Source organism: Rhinoderma darwinii, unplaced genomic scaffold, assembly GCF_050947455.1.
Source record: "Rhinoderma darwinii isolate aRhiDar2 unplaced genomic scaffold, aRhiDar2.hap1 Scaffold_579, whole genome shotgun sequence".
Classification (NCBI taxonomy): Eukaryota; Metazoa; Chordata; class Amphibia; order Anura; family Rhinodermatidae; genus Rhinoderma; species Rhinoderma darwinii.
In genome coordinates this window covers 1-16,215 of record NW_027464132.1, presented here as the reverse complement: position 1 = coordinate 16,215, position 16,215 = coordinate 1, and the positions used below count along the sequence as shown (strand labels likewise).

Sequence of the window (16,215 nt, the reverse complement as noted above, 5' to 3'; positions counted from 1 at the left end):
TGACCAACACTGCCTGGGCCCAGGCTTTTATCTCTGAGGCCCCATTATGATGTCAGAAAGCTGGCTCTGGAATCCTGAGGGCTCCACTATGACACGTGCAAAGTTCCGTCTGAACTTTATATAAGACGGTGAGGCTCAGTCAGTCACTCAGTGTTGCCTGAGAGGGCAACACTGCAACAGCCGGCCGCCAGGCTGTCTTTTTTTTGCACAGCTAGTTGCCTCCAGGAGGCCACAAGAGGGAGACAAGGGACTGCAAAATGGAAAATAGGCATCCACCAACTTTACAGACAACTTCTCCTTGCTCCTACAACCTCCATCCTTGCACAGTTTGTTATTCTTCTAGGTAACATAGTAACAAATCCAAATTGCTGCTCTCTTTGTAGGCAAGCAAGGCTTTGTTGCAACTGCAATTCTTACTTCTTCTTGAAATGTAGGGACGACAGTACATTCCATCACATCCATCTAGTGTACACAGGTAGGTCCATTGTGGCGGGCAGGCGAGCGGGCGGGCTGCTTTATTGGCTGTTTGCTGTTCCCCTACTCCACTCCACTATTTGACTGTTGTGCTGCATCAATCAATCAATCAATCAATCAATCAATCAATCAATCAATCAATCAATCAATCAGTGGCTGGCTCAGGTGCAGCTCTTTAACTTACCTAAAAGGGAGGGTGGAGAGAAGACAAGGAAGGTGAATGAGGTGTTCCAATGTGAAATGCCGGAAACACAGAAACACAGACGACACACAACAAGAGGTGGCAATCTATTCATTAATTGCATTTAATCAATGAGCTCATTATCACTCATGCATTGTCCAACAGGTGTTGAAATAATGGGATTAAAAGGGGAGATCCCTTCAGAAAGACAGAAACAATAGCAAAGACAAAAAACACTTTTGGAATCTGCTTTTAGTCAACACATAAGGAAAGGGTGCACCGGTCCTGGAAATACTGCAATACCAGGTCAATGCGTGGAGTGGACAGAGCAAGCTCTATTTCCATCTCCCTGTTCTAAAAATCCATTTAATATATGGTCCCCAGATAGGGGACGTATCAGATATTAAACTGATAAGAACAGATACTACACTTGATCTTAGCCAAAAGGCCGAGAAGCGATAACCCGAACGGGCCGCGCGTTGCCCGAGCCTGCCCGATACTGCTGTTCAGCCCTTGCAGCGATTCAGCCTACTTCTAGGCAATTCCATGGGGCCCTGCAGGCTCACACACTCACAGCTACACGGGAGGTGAATAAAGGCCGGAGAGGAAGCCAGACAGGATTTGCTTCTTTTGCTTGCACCACAATGCAGTGCTGAAAGAGGAGGAATCTACATAAAAACGCCTTCCTGGCAACGCCCAAATGCCCTGCTGCCATGCAGATAAACACTGGCAGCGGCAGCAAGTGCATGCCCACAGCCACCCCTTGTTCCTTCACACCTTGTATCAGCTGTAATCCAGTCCAGTCCAGTGCTGCCTGCTGAGCAGCACTGACCAACACTGCCTGGGCCCAGGCTTTTATCTCTGAGGCCCCATTATGATGTCAGAAAGCTGGCTCTGGAATCCTGAGGGCTCCACTATGACACGTGCAAAGTTCCGTCTGAACTTTATATAAGACGGTGAGGCTCAGTCAGTCACTCAGTGTTGCCTGAGAGGGCAACACTGCAACAGCCGGCCGCCAGGCTGTCTTTTTTTTGCACAGCTAGTTGCCTCCAGGAGGCCACAAGAGGGAGACAAGGGACTGCAAAATGGAAAATAGGCATCCACCAACTTTACAGACAACTTCTCCTTGCTCCTACAACCTCCATCCTTGCACAGTTTGTTATTCTTCTAGGTAACATAGTAACAAATCCAAATTGCTGCTCTCTTTGTAGGCAAGCAAGGCTTTGTTGCAACTGCAATTCTTACTTCTTCTTGAAATGTAGGGACGACAGTACATTCCATCACATCCATCTAGTGTACACAGGTAGGTCCATTGTGGCGGGCAGGCGAGCGGGCGGGCTGCTTTATTGGCTGTTTGCTGTTCCCCTACTCCACTCCACTATTTGACTGTTGTGCTGCATCAATCAATCAATCAATCAATCAATCAATCAATCAATCAATCAATCAATCAATCAGTGGCTGGCTCAGGTGCAGCTCTTTAACTTACCTAAAAGGGAGGGCGGAGAGAAGACAAGGAAGGTGAATGAGGTGTTCCAATGTGAAATGCCGGAAACACAGAAACACAGACGACACACAACAAGAGGTGGCAATCTATTCATTAATTGCATTTAATCAATGAGCTCATTATCACTCATGCATTGTCCAACAGGTGTTGAAATAATGGGATTAAAAGGGGAGATCCCTTCAGAAAGACAGAAACAATAGCAAAGACAAAAAACACTTTTGGAATCTGCTTTTAGTCAACACATAAGGAAAGGGTGCACCGGTCCTGGAAATACTGCAATACCAGGTCAATGCGTGGAGTGGACAGAGCAAGCTCTATTTCCATCTCCCTGTTCTAAAAATCCATTTAATATATGGTCCCCAGATAGGGGACGTATCAGATATTAAACTGATAAGAACAGATACTACACTTGATCTTAGCCAAAAGGCCGAGAAGCGATAACCCGAACGGGCCGCGCGTTGCCCGAGCCTGCCCGATACTGCTGTTCAGCCCTTGCAGCGATTCAGCCTACTTCTAGGCAATTCCATGGGGCCCTGCAGGCTCACACACTCACAGCTACACGGGAGGTGAATAAAGGCCGGAGAGGAAGCCAGACAGGATTTGCTTCTTTTGCTTGCACCACAATGCAGTGCTGAAAGAGGAGGAATCTACATAAAAACGCCTTCCTGGCAACGCCCAAATGCCCTGCTGCCATGCAGATAAACACTGGCAGCGGCAGCAAGTGCATGCCCACAGCCACCCCTTGTTCCTTCACACCTTGTATCAGCTGTAATCCAGTCCAGTCCAGTGCTGCCTGCTGAGCAGCACTGACCAACACTGCCTGGGCCCAGGCTTTTATCTCTGAGGCCCCATTATGATGTCAGAAAGCTGGCTCTGGAATCCTGAGGGCTCCACTATGACACGTGCAAAGTTCCGTCTGAACTTTATATAAGACGGTGAGGCTCAGTCAGTCACTCAGTGTTGCCTGAGAGGGCAACACTGCAACAGCCGGCCGCCAGGCTGTCTTTTTTTTGCACAGCTAGTTGCCTCCAGGAGGCCACAAGAGGGAGACAAGGGACTGCAAAATGGAAAATAGGCATCCACCAACTTTACAGACAACTTCTCCTTGCTCCTACAACCTCCATCCTTGCACAGTTTGTTATTCTTCTAGGTAACATAGTAACAAATCCAAATTGCTGCTCTCTTTGTAGGCAAGCAAGGCTTTGTTGCAACTGCAATTCTTACTTCTTCTTGAAATGTAGGGACGACAGTACATTCCATCACATCCATCTAGTGTACACAGGTAGGTCCATTGTGGCGGGCAGGCGAGCGGGCGGGCTGCTTTATTGGCTGTTTGCTGTTCCCCTACTCCACTCCACTATTTGACTGTTGTGCTGCATCAATCAATCAATCAATCAATCAATCAATCAATCAATCAATCAATCAATCAATCAATCAGTGGCTGGCTCAGGTGCAGCTCTTTAACTTACCTAAAAGGGAGGGTGGAGAGAAGACAAGGAAGGTGAATGAGGTGTTCCAATGTGAAATGCCGGAAACACAGAAACACAAACGACACACAACAAGAGGTGGCAATCTATTCATTAATTGCATTTAATCAATGAGCTCATTATCACTCATGCATTGTCCAACAGGTGTTGAAATAATGGGATTAAAAGGGGAGATCCCTTCAGAAAGACAGAAACAATAGCAAAGACAAAAAACACTTGTGGAATCTGCTTTTAGTCAACACATAAGGAAAGGGTGCACCGGTCCTGGAAATACTGCAATACCAGGTCAATGCGTGGAGTGGACAGAGCAAGCTCTATTTCCATCTCCCTGTTCTAAAAATCCATTTAATATATGGTCCCCAGATAGGGGACGTATCAGATATTAAACTGATAAGAACAGATACTACACTTGATCTTAGCCAAAAGGCCGAGAAGCGATAACCCGAACGGGCCGCGCGTTGCCCGAGCCTGCCCGATACTGCTGTTCAGCCCTTGCAGCGATTCAGCCTACTTCTAGGCAATTCCATGGGGCCCTGCAGGCTCACACACTCACAGCTACACGGGAGGTGAATAAAGGCCGGAGAGGAAGCCAGACAGGATTTGCTTCTTTTGCTTGCACCACAATGCAGTGCTGAAAGAGGAGGAATCTACATAAAAACGCCTTCCTGGCAACGCCCAAATGCCCTGCTGCCATGCAGATAAACACTGGCAGCGGCAGCAAGTGCATGCCCACAGCCACCCCTTGTTCCTTCACACCTTGTATCAGCTGTAATCCAGTCCAGTCCAGTGCTGCCTGCTGAGCAGCACTGACCAACACTGCCTGGGCCCAGGCTTTTATCTCTGAGGCCCCATTATGATGTCAGAAAGCTGGCTCTGGAATCCTGAGGGCTCCACTATGACACGTGCAAAGTTCCGTCTGAACTTTATATAAGACGGTGAGGCTCAGTCAGTCACTCAGTGTTGCCTGAGAGGGCAACACTGCAACAGCCGGCCGCCAGGCTGTCTTTTTTTTGCACAGCTAGTTGCCTCCAGGAGGCCACAAGAGGGAGACAAGGGACTGCAAAATGGAAAATAGGCATCCACCAACTTTACAGACAACTTCTCCTTGCTCCTACAACCTCCATCCTTGCACAGTTTGTTATTCTTCTAGGTAACATAGTAACAAATCCAAATTGCTGCTCTCTTTGTAGGCAAGCAAGGCTTTGTTGCAACTGCAATTCTTACTTCTTCTTGAAATGTAGGGACGACAGTACATTCCATCACATCCATCTAGTGTACACAGGTAGGTCCATTGTGGCGGGCAGGCGAGCGGGCGGGCTGCTTTATTGGCTGTTTGCTGTTCCCCTACTCCACTCCACTATTTGACTGTTGTGCTGCATCAATCAATCAATCAATCAATCAATCAATCAATCAATCAATCAATCAATCAATCAATCAGTGGCTGGCTCAGGTGCAGCTCTTTAACTTACCTAAAAGGGAGGGCGGAGAGAAGACAAGGAAGGTGAATGAGGTGTTCCAATGTGAAATGCCGGAAACACAGAAACACAGACGACACACAACAAGAGGTGGCAATCTATTCATTAATTGCATTTAATCAATGAGCTCATTATCACTCATGCATTGTCCAACAGGTGTTGAAATAATGGGATTAAAAGGGGAGATCCCTTCAGAAAGACAGAAACAATAGCAAAGACAAAAAACACTTTTGGAATCTGCTTTTAGTCAACACATAAGGAAAGGGTGCACCGGTCCTGGAAATACTGCAATACCAGGTCAATGCGTGGAGTGGACAGAGCAAGCTCTATTTCCATCTCCCTGTTCTAAAAATCCATTTAATATATGGTCCCCAGATAGGGGACGTATCAGATATTAAACTGATAAGAACAGATACTACACTTGATCTTAGCCAAAAGGCCGAGAAGCGATAACCCGAACGGGCCGCGCGTTGCCCGAGCCTGCCCGATACTGCTGTTCAGCCCTTGCAGCGATTCAGCCTACTTCTAGGCAATTCCATGGGGCCCTGCAGGCTCACACACTCACAGCTACACGGGAGGTGAATAAAGGCCGGAGAGGAAGCCAGACAGGATTTGCTTCTTTTGCTTGCACCACAATGCAGTGCTGAAAGAGGAGGAATCTACATAAAAACGCCTTCCTGGCAACGCCCAAATGCCCTGCTGCCATGCAGATAAACACTGGCAGCAGCAGCAAGTGCATGCCCACAGCCACCCCTTGTTCCTTCACACCTTGTATCAGCTGTAATCCAGTCCAGTCCAGTGCTGCCTGCTGAGCAGCACTGACCAACACTGCCTGGGCCCAGGCTTTTATCTCTGAGGCCCCATTATGATGTCAGAAAGCTGGCTCTGGAATCCTGAGGGCTCCACTATGACACGTGCAAAGTTCCGTCTGAACTTTATATAAGACGGTGAGGCTCAGTCAGTCACTCAGTGTTGCCTGAGAGGGCAACACTGCAACAGCCGGCCGCCAGGCTGTCTTTTTTTTGCACAGCTAGTTGCCTCCAGGAGGCCACAAGAGGGAGACAAGGGACTGCAAAATGGAAAATAGGCATCCACCAACTTTACAGACAACTTCTCCTTGCTCCTACAACCTCCATCCTTGCACAGTTTGTTATTCTTCTAGGTAACATAGTAACAAATCCAAATTGCTGCTCTCTTTGTAGGCAAGCAAGGCTTTGTTGCAACTGCAATTCTTACTTCTTCTTGAAATGTAGGGACGACAGTACATTCCATCACATCCATCTAGTGTACACAGGTAGGTCCATTGTGGCGGGCAGGCGAGCGGGCGGGCTGCTTTATTGGCTGTTTGCTGTTCCCCTACTCCACTCCACTATTTGACTGTTGTGCTGCATCAATCAATCAATCAATCAATCAATCAATCAATCAATCAATCAATCAATCAGTGGCTGGCTCAGGTGCAGCTCTTTAACTTACCTAAAAGGGAGGGCGGAGAGAAGACAAGGAAGGTGAATGAGGTGTTCCAATGTGAAATGCCGGAAACACAGAAACACAGACGACACACAACAAGAGGAGGCAATCTATTCATTAATTGCATTTAATCAATGAGCTCATTATCACTCATGCATTGTCCAACAGGTGTTGAAATAATGGGATTAAAAGGGGAGATCCCTTCAGAAAGACAGAAACAATAGCAAAGACAAAAAACACTTTTGGAATCTGCTTTTAGTCAACACATAAGGAAAGGGTGCACCGGTCCTGGAAATACTGCAATACCAGGTCAATGCGTGGAGTGGACAGAGCAAGCTCTATTTCCATCTCCCTGTTCTAAAAATCCATTTAATATATGGTCCCCAGATAGGGGACGTATCAGATATTAAACTGATAAGAACAGATACTACACTTGATCTTAGCCAAAAGGCCGAGAAGCGATAACCCGAACGGGCCGCGCGTTGCCCGAGCCTGCCCGATACTGCTGTTCAGCCCTTGCAGCGATTCAGCCTACTTCTAGGCAATTCCATGGGGCCCTGCAGGCTCACACACTCACAGCTACACGGGAGGTGAATAAAGGCCGGAGAGGAAGCCAGACAGGATTTGCTTCTTTTGCTTGCACCACAATGCAGTGCTGAAAGAGGAGGAATCTACATAAAAACGCCTTCCTGGCAACGCCCAAATGCCCTGCTGCCATGCAGATAAACACTGGCAGCGGCAGCAAGTGCATGCCCACAGCCACCCCTTGTTCCTTCACACCTTGTATCAGCTGTAATCCAGTCCAGTCCAGTGCTGCCTGCTGAGCAGCACTGACCAACACTGCCTGGGCCCAGGCTTTTATCTCTGAGGCCCCATTATGATGTCAGAAAGCTGGCTCTGGAATCCTGAGGGCTCCACTATGACACGTGCAAAGTTCCGTCTGAACTTTATATAAGACGGTGAGGCTCAGTCAGTCACTCAGTGTTGCCTGAGAGGGCAACACTGCAACAGCCGGCCGCCAGGCTGTCTTTTTTTTGCACAGCTAGTTGCCTCCAGGAGGCCACAAGAGGGAGACAAGGGACTGCAAAATGGAAAATAGGCATCCACCAACTTTACAGACAACTTCTCCTTGCTCCTACAACCTCCATCCTTGCGCAGTTTGTTATTCTTCTAGGTAACATAGTAACAAATCCAAATTGCTGCTCTCTTTGTAGGCAAGCAAGGCTTTGTTGCAACTGCAATTCTTACTTCTTCTTGAAATGTAGGGACGACAGTACATTCCATCACATCCATCTAGTGTACACAGGTAGGTCCATTGTGGCGGGCAGGCGAGCGGGCGGGCTGCTTTATTGGCTGTTTGCTGTTCCCCTACTCCACTCCACTATTTGACTGTTGTGCTGCATCAATCAATCAATCAATCAATCAATCAGTGGCTGGCTCAGGTGCAGCTCTTTAACTTACCTAAAAGGGAGGGCGGAGAGAAGACAAGGAAGGTGAATGAGGTGTTCCAATGTGAAATGCCGGAAACACAGAAACACAGACGACACACAACAAGAGGTGGCAATCTATTCATTAATTGCATTTAATCAATGAGCTCATTATCACTCATGCATTGTCCAACAGGTGTTGAAATAATGGGATTAAAAGGGGAGATCCCTTCAGAAAGACAGAAACAATAGCAAAGACAAAAAACACTTTTGGAATCTGCTTTTAGTCAACACATAAGGAAAGGGTGCACCGGTCCTGGAAATACTGCAATACCAGGTCAATGCGTGGAGTGGACAGAGCAAGCTCTATTTCCATCTCCCTGTTCTAAAAATCCATTTAATATATGGTCCCCAGATAGGGGACGTATCAGATATTAAACTGATAAGAACAGATACTACACTTGATCTTAGCCAAAAGGCCGAGAAGCGATAACCCGAAGGGGCCGCGCGTTGCCCGAGCCTGCCCGATACTGCTGTTCAGCCCTTGCAGCGATTCAGCCTACTTCTAGGCAATTCCATGGGGCCCTGCAGGCTCACACACTCACAGCTACACGGGAGGTGAATAAAGGCCGGAGAGGAAGCCAGACAGGATTTGCTTCTTTTGCTTGCACCACAATGCAGTGCTGAAAGAGGAGGAATCTACATAAAAACGCCTTCCTGGCAACGCCCAAATGCCCTGCTGCCATGCAGATAAACACTGGCAGCGGCAGCAAGTGCATGCCCACAGCCACCCCTTGTTCCTTCACACCTTGTATCAGCTGTAATCCAGTCCAGTCCAGTGCTGCCTGCTGAGCAGCACTGACCAACACTGCCTGGGCCCAGGCTTTTATCTCTGAGGCCCCATTATGATGTCAGAAAGCTGGCTCTGGAATCCTGAGGGCTCCACTATGACACGTGCAAAGTTCCGTCTGAACTTTATATAAGACGGTGAGGCTCAGTCAGTCACTCAGTGTTGCCTGAGAGGGCAACACTGCAACAGCCGGCCGCCAGGCTGTCTTTTTTTTGCACAGCTAGTTGCCTCCAGGAGGCCACAAGAGGGAGACAAGGGACTGCAAAATGGAAAATAGGCATCCACCAACTTTACAGACAACTTCTCCTTGCTCCTACAACCTCCATCCTTGCACAGTTTGTTATTCTTCTAGGTAACATAGTAACAAATCCAAATTGCTGCTCTCTTTGTAGGCAAGCAAGGCTTTGTTGCAACTGCAATTCTTACTTCTTCTTGAAATGTAGGGACGACAGTACATTCCATCACATCCATCTAGTGTACACAGGTAGGTCCATTGTGGCGGGCAGGCGAGCGGGCGGGCTGCTTTATTGGCTGTTTGCTGTTCCCCTACTCCACTCCACTATTTGACTGTTGTGCTGCATCAATCAATCAATCAATCAATCAATCAATCAATCAATCAATCAATCAATCAATCAATCAGTGGCTGGCTCAGGTGCAGCTCTTTAACTTACCTAAAAGGGAGGGCGAAGAGAAGACAAGGAAGGTGAATGAGGTGTTCCAATGTGAAATGCCGGAAACACAGAAACACAGACGACACACAACAAGAGGTGGCAATCTATTCATTAATTGCATTTAATCAATGAGCTCATTATCACTCATGCATTGTCCAACAGGTGTTGAAATAATGGGATTAAAAGGGGAGATCCCTTCAGAAAGACAGAAACAATAGCAAAGACAAAAAACACTTTTGGAATCTGCTTTTAGTCAACACATAAGGAAAGGGTGCACCGGTCCTGGAAATACTGCAATACCAGGTCAATGCGTGGAGTGGACAGAGCAAGCTCTATTTCCATCTCCCTGTTCTAAAAATCCATTTAATATATGGTCCCCAGATAGGGGACGTATCAGATATTAAACTGATAAGAACAGATACTACACTTGATCTTAGCCAAAAGGCCGAGAAGCGATAACCCGAACGGGCCGCGCGTTGCCCTAGCATGCCCGATACTGCTGTTCAGCCCTTGCAGCGATTCAGCCTACTTCTAGGCAATTCCATGGGGCCCTGCAGGCTCACACACTCACAGCTACACGGGAGGTGAATAAAGGCCGGAGAGGAAGCCAGACAGGATTTGCTTCTTTTGCTTGCACCACAATGCAGTGCTGAAAGAGGAGGAATCTACATAAAAACGCCTTCCTGGCAACGCCCAAATGCCCTGCTGCCATGCAGATAAACACTGGCAGCGGCAGCAAGTGCATGCCCACAGCCACCCCTTGTTCCTTCACACCTTGTATCAGCTGTAATCCAGTCCAGTCCAGTGCTGCCTGCTGAGCAGCACTGACCAACACTGCCTGGGCCCAGGCTTTTATCTCTGAGGCCCCATTATGATGTCAGAAAGCTGGCTCTGGAATCCTGAGGGCTCCACTATGACACGTGCAAAGTTCCGTCTGAACTTTATATAAGACGGTGAGGCTCAGTCAGTCACTCAGTGTTGCCTGAGAGGGCAACACTGCAACAGCCGGCCGCCAGGCTGTCTTTTTTTTGCACAGCTAGTTGCCTCCAGGAGGCCACAAGAGGGAGACAAGGGACTGCAAAATGGAAAATAGGCATCCACCAACTTTACAGACAACTTCTCCTTGCTCCTACAACCTCCATCCTTGCACAGTTTGTTATTCTTCTAGGTAACATAGTAACAAATCCAAATTGCTGCTCTCTTTATAGGCAAGCAAGGCTTTGTTGCAACTGCAATTCTTACTTCTTCTTGAAATGTAGGGACGACAGTACATTCCATCACATCCATCTAGTGTACACAGGTAGGTCCATTGTGGCGGGCAGGCGAGCGGGCGGGCTGCTTTATTGGCTGTTTGCTGTTCCCCTACTCCACTCCACTATTTGACTGTTGTGCTGCATCAATCAATCAATCAATCAATCAATCAATCAATCAATCAATCAATCAATCAATCAATCAATCAGTGGCTGGCTCAGGTGCAGCTCTTTAACTTACCTAAAAGGGAGGGCGGAGAGAAGACAAGGAAGGTGAATGAGGTGTTCCAATGTGAAATGCCGGAAACACAGAAACACAGACGACACACAACAAGAGGTGGCAATCTATTCATTAATTGCATTTAATCAATGAGCTCATTATCACTCATGCATTGTCCAACAGGTGTTGAAATAATGGGATTAAAAGGGGAGATCCCTTCAGAAAGACAGAAACAATAGCAAAGACAAAAAACACTTTTGGAATCTGCTTTTAGTCAACACATAAGGAAAGGGTGCACCGGTCCTGGAAATACTGCAATACCAGGTCAATGCGTGGAGTGGACAGAGCAAGCTCTATTTCCATCTCCCTGTTCTAAAAATCCATTTAATATATGGTCCCCAGATAGGGGACGTATCAGATATTAAACTGATAAGAACAGATACTACACTTGATCTTAGCCAAAAGGCCGAGAAGCGATAACCCGAACGGGCCGCGCGTTGCCCGAGCCTGCCCGATACTGCTGTTCAGCCCTTGCAGCGATTCAGCCTACTTCTAGGCAATTCCATGGGGCCCTGCAGGCTCACACACTCACAGCTACACGGGAGGTGAATAAAGGCCGGAGAGGAAGCCAGACAGGATTTGCTTCTTTTGCTTGCACCACAATGCAGTGCTGAAAGAGGAGGAATCTACATAAAAACGCCTTCCTGGCAACGCCCAAATGCCCTGCTGCCATGCAGATAAACACTGGCAGCGGCAGCAAGTGCATGCCCACAGCCACCCCTTGTTCCTTCACACCTTGTATCAGCTGTAATCCAGTCCAGTCCAGTGCTGCCTGCTGAGCAGCACTGACCAACACTGCCTGGGCCCAGGCTTTTATCTCTGAGGCCCCATTATGATGTCAGAAAGCTGGCTCTGGAATCCTGAGGGCTCCACTATGACACGTGCAAAGTTCCGTCTGAACTTTATATAAGACGGTGAGGCTCAGTCAGTCACTCAGTGTTGCCTGAGAGGGCAACACTGCAACAGCCGGCCGCCAGGCTGTCTTTTTTTTGCACAGCTAGTTGCCTCCAGGAGGCCACAAGAGGGAGACAAGGGACTGCAAAATGGAAAATAGGCATCCACCAACTTTACAGACAACTTCTCCTTGCTCCTACAACCTCCATCCTTGCACAGTTTGTTATTCTTCTAGGTAACATAGTAACAAATCCAAATTGCTGCTCTCTTTGTAGGCAAGCAAGGCTTTGTTGCAACTGCAATTCTTACTTCTTCTTGAAATGTAGGGACGACAGTACATTCCATCACATCCATCTAGTGTACACAGGTAGGTCCATTGTGGCGGGCAGGCGAGCGGGCGGGCTGCTTTATTGGCTGTTTGCTGTTCCCCTACTCCACTCCACTATTTGACTGTTGTGCTGCATCAATCAATCAATCAATCAATCAATCAATCAATCAATCAATCAATCAATCAGTGGCTGGCTCAGGTGCAGCTCTTTAACTTACCTAAAAGGGAGGGCGGAGAGAAGACAAGGAAGGTGAATGAGGTGTTCCAATGTGAAATGCCGGAAACACAGAAACACAGACGACACACAACAAGAGGTGGCAATCTATTCATTAATTGCATTTAATCAATGAGCTCATTATCACTCATGCATTGTCCAACAGGTGTTGAAATAATGGGATTAAAAGGGGAGATCCCTTCAGAAAGACAGAAACAATAGCAAAGACAAAAAACACTTTTGGAATCTGCTTTTAGTCAACACATAAGGAAAGGGTGCACCGGTCCTGGAAATACTGCAATACCAGGTCAATGCGTGGAGTGGACAGAGCAAGCTCTATTTCCATCTCCCTGTTCTAAAAATCCATTTAATATATGGTCCCCAGATAGGGGACGTATCAGATATTAAACTGATAAGAACAGATACTACACTTGATCTTAGCCAAAAGGCCGAGAAGCGATAACCCGAACGGGCCGCGCGTTGCCCGAGACTGCCCGATACTGCTGTTCAGCCCTTGCAGCGATTCAGCCTACTTCTAGGCAATTCCATGGGGCCCTGCAGGCTCACACACTCACAGCTACACGGGAGGTGAATAAAGGCCGGAGAGGAAGCCAGACAGGATTTGCTTCTTTTGCTTGCACCACAATGCAGTGCTGAAAGAGGAGGAATCTACATAAAAACGCCTTCCTGGCAACGCCCAAATGCCCTGCTGCCATGCAGATAAACACTGGCAGCGGCAGCAAGTGCATGCCCACAGCCACCCCTTGTTCCTTCACACCTTGTATCAGCTGTAATCCAGTCCAGTCCAGTGCTGCCTGCTGAGCAGCACTGACCAACACTGCCTGGGCCCAGGCTTTTATCTCTGAGGCCCCATTATGATGTCAGAAAGCTGGCTCTGGAATCCTGAGGGCTCCACTATGACACGTGCAAAGTTCCGTCTGAACTTTATATAAGACGGTGAGGCTCAGTCAGTCACTCAGTGTTGCCTGAGAGGGCAACACTGCAACAGCCGGCCGCCAGGCTGTCTTTTTTTTGCACAGCTAGTTGCCTCCAGGAGGCCACAAGAGGGAGACAAGGGACTGCAAAATGGAAAATAGGCATCCACCAACTTTACAGACAACTTCTCCTTGCTCCTACAACCTCCATCCTTGCACAGTTTGTTATTCTTCTAGGTAACATAGTAACAAATCCAAATTGCTGCTCTCTTTGTAGGCAAGCAAGGCTTTGTTGCAACTGCAATTCTTACTTCTTCTTGAAATGTAGGGACGACAGTACATTCCATCACATCCATCTAGTGTACACAGGTAGGTCCATTGTGGCGGGCAGGCGAGCGGGCGGGCTGCTTTATTGGCTGTTTGCTGTTCCCCTACTCCACTCCACTATTTGACTGTTGTGCTGCATCAATCAATCAATCAATCAATCAATCAATCAATCAATCAATCAATCAATCAATCAGTGGCTGGCTCAGGTGCAGCTCTTTAACTTACCTAAAAGGGAGGGCGGAGAGAAGACAAGGAAGGTGAATGAGGTGTTCCAATGTGAAATGCCGGAAACACAGAAACACAGACGACACACAACAAGAGGTGGCAATCTATTCATTAATTGCATTTAATCAATGAGCTCATTATCACTCATGCATTGTCCAACAGGTGTTGAAATAATGGGATTAAAAGGGGAGATCCCTTCAGAAAGACAGAAACAATAGCAAAGACAAAAAACACTTTTGGAATCTGCTTTTAGTCAACACATAAGGAAAGGGTGCACCGGTCCTGGAAATACTGCAATACCAGGTCAATGCGTGGAGTGGACAGAGCAAGCTCTATTTCCATCTCCCTGTTCTAAAAATCCATTTAATATATGGTCCCCAGATAGGGGACGTATCAGATATTAAACTGATAAGAACAGATACTACACTTGATCTTAGCCAAAAGGCCGAGAAGCGATAACCCGAACGGGCCGCGCGTTGCCCGAGCCTGCCCGATACTGCTGTTCAGCCCTTGCAGCGATTCAGCCTACTTCTAGGCAATTCCATGGGGCCCTGCAGGCTCACACACTCACAGCTACACGGGAGGTGAATAAAGGCCGGAGAGGAAGCCAGACAGGATTTGCTTCTTTTGCTTGCACCACAATGCAGTGCTGAAAGAGGAGGAATCTACATAAAAACGCCTTCCTGGCAACGCCCAAATGCCCTGCTGCCATGCAGATAAACACTGGCAGCGGCAGCAAGTGCATGCCCACAGCCACCCCTTGTTCCTTCACACCTTGTATCAGCTGTAATCCAGTCCAGTCCAGTGCTGCCTGCTGAGCAGCACTGACCAACACTGCCTGGGCCCAGGCTTTTATCTCTGAGGCCCCATTATGATGTCAGAAAGCTGGCTCTGGAATCCTGAGGGCTCCACTATGACACGTGCAAAGTTCCGTCTGAACTTTATATAAGACGGTGAGGCTCAGTCAGTCACTCAGTGTTGCCTGAGAGGGCAACACTGCAACAGCCGGCCGCCAGGCTGTCTTTTTTTTGCACAGCTAGTTGCCTCCAGGAGGCCACAAGAGGGAGACAAGGGACTGCAAAATGGAAAATAGGCATCCACCAACTTTACAGACAACTTCTCCTTGCTCCTACAACCTCCATCCTTGCACAGTTTGTTATTCTTCTAGGTAACATAGTAACAAATCCAAATTGCTGCTCTCTTTGTAGGCAAGCAAGGCTTTGTTGCAACTGCAATTCTTACTTCTTCTTGAAATGTAGGGACGACAGTACATTCCATCACATCCATCTAGTGTACACAGGTAGGTCCATTGTGGCGGGCAGGCGAGCGGGCGGGCTGCTTTATTGGCTGTTTGCTGTTCCCCTACTCCACTCCACTATTTGACTGTTGTGCTGCATCAATCAATCAATCAATCAATCAATCAATCAATCAATCAAGTGGCTGGCTCAGGTGCAGCTCTTTAACTTACCTAAAAGGGAGGGCGGAGAGAAGACAAGGAAGGTGAATGAGGTGTTCCAATGTGAAATGCCGGAAACACAGAAACACAGACGACACACAACAAGAGGTGGCAATCTATTCATTAATTGCATTTAATCAATGAGCTCATTATCACTCATGCATTGTCCAACAGGTGTTGAAATAATGGGATTAAAAGGGGAGATCCCTTCAGAAAGACAGAAACAATAGCAAAGACAAAAAACACTTTTGGAATCTGCTTTTAGTCAACACATAAGGAAAGGGTGCACCGGTCCTGGAAATACTGCAATACCAGGTCAATGCGTGGAGTGGACAGAGCAAGCTCTATTTCCATCTCCCTGTTCTAAAAATCCATTTAATATATGGTCCCCAGATAGGGGACGTATCAGATATTAAACTGATAAGAACAGATACTACACTTGATCTTAGCCAAAAGGCCGAGAAGCGATAACCCGAACGGGCCGCGCGTTGCCCGAGCCTGCCCGATACTGCTGTTCAGCCCTTGCAGCGATTCAGCCTACTTCTAGGCAATTCCATGGGGCCCTGCAGGCTCACACACTCACAGCTACACGGGAGGTGAATAAAGGCCGGAGAGGAAGCCAGACAGGATTTGCTTCTTTTGCTTGCACCACAATGCAGTGCTGAAAGAGGAGGAATCTACATAAAAACGCCTTCCTGGCAACGCCCAAATGCCCTGCTGCCATGCAGATAAACACTGGCAGCGGCAGCAAGTGCATGCCCACAGCCACC

The 16,215-nt window shown here is 47.7% G+C and overlaps 11 non-coding genes across 11 annotated transcripts; all 11 read right to left on the bottom strand.

The window, feature by feature from the left end:
* Positions 1-924: 924 nt before the first annotated feature.
* On the bottom strand, positions 925-1,115 carry LOC142724359 (U2 spliceosomal RNA). Its single transcript, XR_012876158.1, has one exon. It is a non-coding gene; the product is annotated as a U2 spliceosomal RNA (small nuclear RNA).
* Positions 1,116-2,407: 1,292 nt separating this feature from the next.
* Positions 2,408-2,598, bottom strand: LOC142724358 (U2 spliceosomal RNA). The gene has a single exon (XR_012876157.1). It is a non-coding gene; the product is annotated as a U2 spliceosomal RNA (small nuclear RNA).
* Positions 2,599-3,894: 1,296 nt separating this feature from the next.
* Positions 3,895-4,085, bottom strand: LOC142724349 (U2 spliceosomal RNA). Its single transcript, XR_012876149.1, has one exon. It is a non-coding gene; the product is annotated as a U2 spliceosomal RNA (small nuclear RNA).
* Positions 4,086-5,381: 1,296 nt separating this feature from the next.
* LOC142724337 (U2 spliceosomal RNA) lies at positions 5,382-5,572 on the bottom strand. The gene has a single exon (XR_012876138.1). It is a non-coding gene; the product is annotated as a U2 spliceosomal RNA (small nuclear RNA).
* Positions 5,573-6,860: 1,288 nt separating this feature from the next.
* On the bottom strand, positions 6,861-7,051 carry LOC142724325 (U2 spliceosomal RNA). The gene has a single exon (XR_012876127.1). It is a non-coding gene; the product is annotated as a U2 spliceosomal RNA (small nuclear RNA).
* A 1,264-nt stretch (positions 7,052-8,315) lies between these two features.
* LOC142724312 (U2 spliceosomal RNA) lies at positions 8,316-8,506 on the bottom strand. Its single transcript, XR_012876116.1, has one exon. It is a non-coding gene; the product is annotated as a U2 spliceosomal RNA (small nuclear RNA).
* A 1,296-nt stretch (positions 8,507-9,802) lies between these two features.
* LOC142724300 (U2 spliceosomal RNA) lies at positions 9,803-9,993 on the bottom strand. Its single transcript, XR_012876105.1, has one exon. It is a non-coding gene; the product is annotated as a U2 spliceosomal RNA (small nuclear RNA).
* Positions 9,994-11,293: 1,300 nt separating this feature from the next.
* LOC142724399 (U2 spliceosomal RNA) lies at positions 11,294-11,484 on the bottom strand. Its single transcript, XR_012876195.1, has one exon. It is a non-coding gene; the product is annotated as a U2 spliceosomal RNA (small nuclear RNA).
* A 1,288-nt stretch (positions 11,485-12,772) lies between these two features.
* Positions 12,773-12,963, bottom strand: LOC142724387 (U2 spliceosomal RNA). Its single transcript, XR_012876184.1, has one exon. It is a non-coding gene; the product is annotated as a U2 spliceosomal RNA (small nuclear RNA).
* A 1,292-nt stretch (positions 12,964-14,255) lies between these two features.
* LOC142724375 (U2 spliceosomal RNA) lies at positions 14,256-14,446 on the bottom strand. The gene has a single exon (XR_012876173.1). It is a non-coding gene; the product is annotated as a U2 spliceosomal RNA (small nuclear RNA).
* A 1,277-nt stretch (positions 14,447-15,723) lies between these two features.
* Positions 15,724-15,914, bottom strand: LOC142724363 (U2 spliceosomal RNA). The gene has a single exon (XR_012876162.1). It is a non-coding gene; the product is annotated as a U2 spliceosomal RNA (small nuclear RNA).
* Between the last annotated feature and the right edge of the window lie 301 nt (positions 15,915-16,215).